The sequence below is a fragment of the Procambarus clarkii genome, chromosome 16 (assembly GCF_040958095.1).
Source record: "Procambarus clarkii isolate CNS0578487 chromosome 16, FALCON_Pclarkii_2.0, whole genome shotgun sequence".
Taxonomy (NCBI): domain Eukaryota; kingdom Metazoa; phylum Arthropoda; class Malacostraca; order Decapoda; family Cambaridae; genus Procambarus; species Procambarus clarkii.
In genome coordinates, this window is record NC_091165.1 from 44,011,931 (window position 1) to 44,019,595 (window position 7,665).

The 7,665-nt window shown below is 43.6% G+C and overlaps 1 long non-coding RNA gene across 1 annotated transcript; it reads right to left on the reverse strand.

Annotated features, from left to right (window-relative positions):
- Positions 1-2,812: 2,812 nt before the first annotated feature.
- LOC138365431 (uncharacterized) lies at positions 2,813-7,146 on the reverse strand. Its single transcript, XR_011228810.1, has 3 exons — positions 7,013-7,146; positions 6,807-6,823; positions 2,813-3,026 (listed from the first exon to the last, which is right to left on the reverse strand). It is a non-coding gene; the product is annotated as an uncharacterized lncRNA (long non-coding RNA).
- Between the last annotated feature and the right edge of the window lie 519 nt (positions 7,147-7,665).

Consider the following 7,665-nt stretch of genomic DNA (forward strand, 5'->3'; position numbering starts at 1 on the left):
TCCCACGTGTGTCAAATTGTTCTTTGGAAGACAGAGAACGTTCGGGTAACATAGATATGACTCTTACAGCTGGCGTGGGAGAAATAGAAGGGGGGAACACCGGCACATACCCCTCCCCTTAAAATAAGAATCATATCGGTTTAGTGTACTCGGGAAAGGGCATTCATGCCCGTAACACGTTGTCCTTCCCTCTGATGTGCTTAATTTCTAACCAGTATTCTTGTAGTAGTAATGCCCACCTTGTCAGCCTCTGGTTGGAATTTCTCATCTTGTACAAGAAATTCAGAGGGTTGTGATCTGTAAAAACGAGAACAGGTCTCGCCCCTCCTCCCACGTACACGTCGAAGTGCTTTAGGGCCATGACTAAAGCCAAAGCCTCCTTTTCGACGGTATTATAGGCATGCTGGTACTTCACAAATTTCTTGGAGTAAAATGCAACAGGCCTATGTACCTCGCTTCTTTCCTGGGCCAACATGGCTCCTATCCCTACATCACTGGCATCTATGTACAGAATGAACCTGGCTGTAAAATCTGGGGATATCAACACTAGGGCCTATGTCAACAGGTTCTTCGTCTTCTCGAAAGACTCCTGGCAGGCCTCTCCCCACTTCCATCATGTATTCTTAGAGAGTAATTCTGTCAGAGGATGCTCTATCGCGGAAAAGTTCTTACAAAAACCACGATAGTATCCAATCATCCCAAGATACCTCAGCAATTCCTTCCGTGTCCTGGGTATTGGGTACTCTCTAATAGCTGATACCTTGTGGTCCAGAGGGGTCACCTCTCCTTGACCGATGACGAAGCCCAGGTATTCTAGATGGGCATTCCCAAACTCACTCATGGCTAGGTTCACGGTCAGGTTAGCATCTTCCAGCCTCCTGAACAGCTCCCTGAGTCGCTCTAGGTGTGCCTCCCAATCGTCGGAGTACGCTACTATATCATCAATGTATACAGTGCAGCCTTCGGTTCCCCTCAGCAACTCGTTCATTATACGTTGAAAACAATTTCCGCTGTTCTTCATCCCGAAGGGCAACACTTTATACAGATACAGTCCATCCGGCATCACAAAAGCTGATTTCTTTCTAGCCTCAGGAGTTAACGAGATTTGGTAATACCCCTTGAGCAGGTCGACCTTGGACACATATCTAGCACCACCTACCTGATCGATGCAATCACTCACCCTGGGCATGGGGTGGGAATCTGCCACAGTGATGAAGTTCACCTTCCTGTAGTCCGTGCAAAAGCGGTATGTACCGTCGCTTTTCTTAACCAGCAAACACGGGGAACTCCACTCGCTGTTGCTAGGCTCGGCAAGGTTATTCTCGAGAAGATACTCTACCTCCCTCCTCATCAATTCTCGCTTCTCAGGGCTGACCCTATAAGCACTCTGTTTAATGGGCCTGGCGTCCCTCACCTCCACCTCGTGCGTCACACTCTTGTGGCGTCGAGGCACGTCGGTAAAAAGAGAGGTATTCTCTCTCAACAGAGAGAATACCTACAGACATCCTGTCGTCAGATCCGCTCTCTGTCTTCCTTCCAGGTGTTGAAGCTTGACTCCGATATTCTCCAAACTCTCCGCATTGGAGAGATGGGTGCCATCCGCCCTGGACCATTTTCCTTCTTCTGCTGGAATCTCTTGATTCACCTGCACGCACAAGACCACTTTCTGCTGTAGTTCTCGTGGCATTGCTCCGTCCTGCACGGCAGCTCCTCCTTCTTCAGGGAAGAAAGGCTTCAGATGGTCGATATGACACACCTGTGTCCTGCGGGGTCTGTCCGGCTTGCTGACTTCATAGCTCACTGGACCCAATCGTCTTAGCACCTTAAAGTCCCTCAAATCGTGACTCGGTCACACGGCTCTTCCCTGGCAGTAACACCATAACCTGGGACCCAACCTGGAACTCTCTTGGCGTAGTTTTCTTGTACAACTCTGACATCTTTTGCTGCGCCTCCTTCAAATGCTTTCCTGCTAGTTCTTTCGCCAACGCGAGACGCTCCTTAAATTTCTCGCTGACCGTTCCCACAGCTACTCCTGGCGCCCATTGCTCTCTCAGCATGGATAGAGGACTCCGTACCTCATGTCCATATACCAGTTGGAACGGTGAGAAACCCAGTGACTCCACTACAGCGTTCCGTATAGCAAATAATGCAGGGTACACTGCCTCATCCCACTCGGCTCATTGTTCCGCACAGAACACTCTCAGAATGGTTTTCAGTGTGGAGTGAAACCTTTCGATCGCCCCTTGCGACTGCGGTCGGTAGGGCGACGACCGAATCTGAGTTACTCCCCAATTCGACACGGTCAGTCTAAGCCACTTGGATTGGAATGCGCTCCCACAGTCCGTCTGGATTTCCCTGGGAGTAGTATATTCTGAGCCAGATAGGCGCACTTAACAAACAATGGGGGGTACTTATCAGACAATGGAATTAGAGGCGGGGAGCCAGATAGGCCCACTTATCGGACAAAAGGAATCAGAAGCGGGGTGACAGATAGACCCACCTCAAATTGTAGTCTACGGTGTGCCCCCACCACATTTCACTTACACTGTGTATCTCCGTTTAAACACTACACTCATTATATAAATATAGGACTAATTAAGGATATATATATATATTCTAACAAGTCTGAATGGTCCCTCCAGGACTATGTGCATATATGTCCGGACCTATATAGGATATATATATACTCAAAATAAAAGTGGGTGAAAAGAAATAACACTTGTTTTATACAATATATTAACAAAAGTACATAGTGGCTTAAACGTAGTCGTACTCTAATTCCCCCCCATAATATTGTCTAACTAGACCCCTCCTCCGTGCCCACAGGTCTGTTGTGGGGTCTTCCTCCCCCTCCTGGGGTGATGATGACGATGAGTCATCATCCAGAGGGAGAAAGAGGTGTTGTGGTTCTACTTCCTCTCCTAGGGGGCTACTGTCGTCATAGCGTTCACTCTCACTGGAAGGGTGTCGCCCTTCCTCACCGTGTGGCTCGATGACGTCATCACTTTCACTTCCAGCGGTCACCCCTTGGGTTGAGGTGGATGGGTGGGGGTCAGGTGGTATGTCTGGATGGCCATAGCCTAGGCTTTTGTATTTATTTAGGTAATAGCGTTTATCATCAAATGCACTTAAACCCCTCTTAGTATTATGGGTGGTGACCATTTGCCCTCCTAAATTCCTAATTTGGTAGTATTGAAAAGTATTTACTACTGAATTGTTGTGAAGGGTTTCTTTAAAATGGCTATGAGTTAAAGATCTTTGCACAGCGCGGGGGATACCCTTAGCGGTAATGGAATTTGAATTGTTGTGCAACAGCAAACTATACATTTTGGGCTTGAGAGCTACAACTTCAAGGATGTGTCTATCTGAAACCTCTGACTTTAAAAGACCTAAAACACCCTTTTTGGAAGGATCATACAAGGGGTGAGTTTCAGGGAAGTTACTGGTATCGATCCATGAACTAAGGGGTTCTTTCCCCATCTCGTTAAAGACATCTTCAGTCATTAAACTGAAGATGAAACTGTCTGTATCGCTGTATATCAGTGCTGCCCTATCTGAATAGTGGTTCTTAAGTACCCTGTACCAAAAATGGTACAAACTGTATTTTGCTAGCTCAAGAATCTGGAACCCAATGTAATTAGGATGAGTAATTTTAATGAATGGTCTGGAACTGACAGACAATAATTTATTGTCACCTAAATGCACCATACGTTTAAAGCGAGGATTCTTCACCTCTCGTAAAAAGACCCTAGCTGAAGTCACTAGTTTGGTGTCAATAGCATAACGGGCTGGGTTCAGTAGTGTTTTACCAAAAACACTGTTCGTCAGTAATTTGAAGAGTGTTTTCCTATCGTTACTGGTGGAAGCATTTCTATTGTTAACGTTGGTGTTAACAAATTCTGCCATAAAATCAGACTGGTGGAACTCATAAATGGCATGAATAGCCCCTACTTCAAGACCTATCTCAATAAATAACTGTAAGAGGTGTAGAGATATGAAATAATGTTTCTTTGGGAGATGATCCATTACCAACTTGTTGTTTTTTTTGGGGAGGTGTGTGATGTTGTTTGTTTCCAGAAGTCCCCTACTAAATGGTGAGATATCCTCCATACTTATTCCCCTATGGTGTAAACAAAGGGGTAGATCGTCTGTTAGTCTAGCTATTTCAGGTCTCACATGTTTGGTGTCAATTAATAGCCAGTACCCTTTGTTAGAAGAGAATGGCTGTTCTGTCATTATCTTCCCTTCGCTAATGAAGGAGTTCATCTCATCAGATGACAACCTTCTTAGACCACCATAGGGTAATTTCTTAGTCATACAACTCCCGTAAAGGGAGTTGAAGTCTAGGTATAGTAAGAAAGAAGACCTATCCTTCTGGGGGTTAAAAGATGGGTTGACATAGCGATTGTTAGCTCTGGCATAACTCCTAACTGCAGTTGTAAAACCCCCTCGTATGTTTTGTGATATGAGATTGTGCAACGTCACATCTGCACTTAACTCCAACGATATTTTGCTACTTTTCAAGAAGCAATCATAGGAGTAGCCTGGAAGGCTACAGTAGTGAGTCATCTCTAAGGAAAATATATCATTTAGAATTACCCTATGGTGAGTAAAAATGTCAGCCAGTAAACCGACATCACACCTTAAATAAACAAGGAGATAATCCTTTAATGACTCACATCCCGTAGCCTCCCATACTAATTTAGAATGTCTATATTCTTCCAAAGTGATGGATGATTTGTTTAGGGAGCTGTAAAACATTTCAATAGGAGGGAGTGTTGCATCATTAAAGCAGCTGATTTTTGTGGCATATTCATAAGGGAAAAACTGCTTACCCTTTAAGAGTAGGTGGTGACTCTCTTCGGGTAAACCTTCTATCATTGAGTGAGTGAATGTTAAGGGGCTACCTGAATCAATGTGGGTTTTTGCTAGGGACGAAAGACTGCCCGTAATAAAAGCCAGTGAATCAAGAAATTTAAGGTTGCCTATTTCTACCTTAAGATATTTAGTCCCCTGCCTCATGAGGATATTGCTCTTAATATTTGAACTTATGGCAAACTCCCTCAAAATTAAGCCCATGTCATAAGACATATTGTGGGCAATTAGGACTAAACTCTCTAGAGCATTCTTGTGGCGGAGGTTGCAGTAATTACATAGAGCTCCAATATAATTGAGTTTTTTCCTAAGGTGATCATGATGTTGAACCTTGAAATTGGTGGGTGTAAATACCGCCTCACAAAACTGACAGTGAGTCTGTCTCCTAAAATGAACCATATCCTCAAGAGACATGTCTATTTCATATTTGGGTAGGGTGGATCTGATTATTTCCCATTTGGTGGCAACTCGCTCCATGAAATGAGTGACGCTGTCCCCCCCAAAATAAGTAAATTTATCAATGACGGAGTGGTTCCTATCAACAATTATATAGCTGTATGCTATAGGCCTATGTATGGCTGTAACAGAACCTAGACAATCCTCAGTGCTTAGGACACTCTCGAAATCGAAATAAGCTACATGGGAAGGGGGGTAACCTTTCCCTGTATTTTTAAAATGAAGGGTGTCCCCCTCCTGGGGATAAATCATTTTCTGCGTGATGTCGCAGGAAACAGAATGGTGAGACAGCTCACTAGAATTTTGATATTCAGAAAGACAGCTTCTACAGAAGACTGTCTTTCGCCTGTGGCTGCGGGTAAAGTTCCGTAAAAATTTATTTAAGTCTTTAATAAGACTTACATGAGACTCCCCCAATAATAATAATGGAACTATGTCTGAGTACTGTCTGCTACCACGACGACAAAGAGAGACGTGATAGGCACCGTCTGTATGTTTGTGAATTGAATACAAACAAATGGAGAGTTTATTCCTATTTTCCAATTTAGAGATATCCTCCCATGAGAGAGGGAAAGATAATTGCTCGTATTTGACCATTTTCCTAACCCTAGAGTGAGACTCTACAAGTCTTCCTATACGTTTCCATTTCCATCCTTGTTGTGACGCCCGAAAAGCGGCAATGCATTGAATAATGCATGTTCCATTGTTACCATTTGGGTTTGGGTTGAAGACCTCGTGTCGGCCCCTTAAAAAGGGGGGATAAGGGACATAATCCCCCAAAACTGACCTTACACTACCATTACAGATAACGATTTTGAGGAAATCAACATTAAATAATATAAAACCACTCCCTCTGTTTCTGAAAGGAGATCCTCCAGACGTGTAATCATATAACCCACCCAACTATCAATAAGATCACCCACCTCCTCAAGAGTTACCAGCCTAGCAGGTGTCGTTATGAAGTGTTCCCTATAGTCATCATCTTCTGTGAGACGTTGCTTTAAAAGTGTAACCTTCACTTCAAGGAGGATTTTGAATGATGAAGTAAAATTGCCATGACCCCCCAGAGAATTCATGTAATTCTCTATTTCGTTAGAGAATAGTTCTCTAAAGTTGCTTAGAAGACCTACAGGATCTGTGGCAAAGGCTGGGGGGATGGAATATTCCATTCTAGTAAAGAGATCGCCCAGGGCCCCCACCCTATTAATTAAGTGAGGGATGTCTATAACATCCTCCCCTTCTGAGGAATTTCCATCTCTATCTCGATTGTTGTCATGGGGTCTAAGACCACTAGGACCTGCCTGAGGGATGTCACCACCACCACCATCATCATCACCACCATCACCATCATCACTCATCTCTTCCTCCCCCCCATTTTCAAAGGGCTGTATACCCCCGCCACCGCCTAAGGGGCTATTGTTACGTTGGGCTTTGGGGTGAAGTTCCTCTCCTACCTGCCCCTGAGATGTCTTTACCTGCCTCTGAAGCACCCCTGAAAAATAATTATAATAATTATAATAATTATAATAATAATAATAATAATAATAATAATAATAACAATAATAATAATAATATTAATAATAAAAGGCAACACCCATCACACTCTACTAAACCCCATGACATAACGCCTCAAGAAAGCTTCTTAAGATAATAAAACTGGAGAGAGGGTTTATTCACTCACCTTGGGGACATGATTGTAGATGTTCAGAGGTCAAGTGCTCACACAAAGTGACCCCACAACTGCTGCAGGTGAAAGTGGGGTGAGGCTTCGAGGTGACGCTACCACATATGAGGCATACAAAACCACTCTCTCCGGTAGACCGGTGATGTTTACCTCCTAACAAGGAAATAACTCATAAATATACACACTCTCACTCACACAGCCCCCACACCCCCATGAAGATAGGGGAAACCATCTCAATATTTCTCATTTGAAATAAATACGAATAAATAAATAAATAAGGGCTTACCTCCACCACAGGTTCTCCTGTGAACTCCACTAGATTGAACACACACAGCTTCCCCACAGCGGAGGCAGCAATAAGTTGTATGCACGAATTGTGGTGATGAGCTCCAACCACAAATGTTGCAAATATCACCTGGGAGTGACATTATCCCCCACTCCTAGGAAAAAAAAATATATAAAATAAATAATTATATATTCTCTCCCACTCAAAACACCCCTCTTTCTCTTATATATATTTATATATATATATATATATTGTGACGATAATCTCCTTCAAGAGATTGAGCCTGCTCTTCCCTCCATAATTACGTCTTCACAATTATATAAAAAGACTATGGAAGAAATGTCCAACAACGACAACAACACCA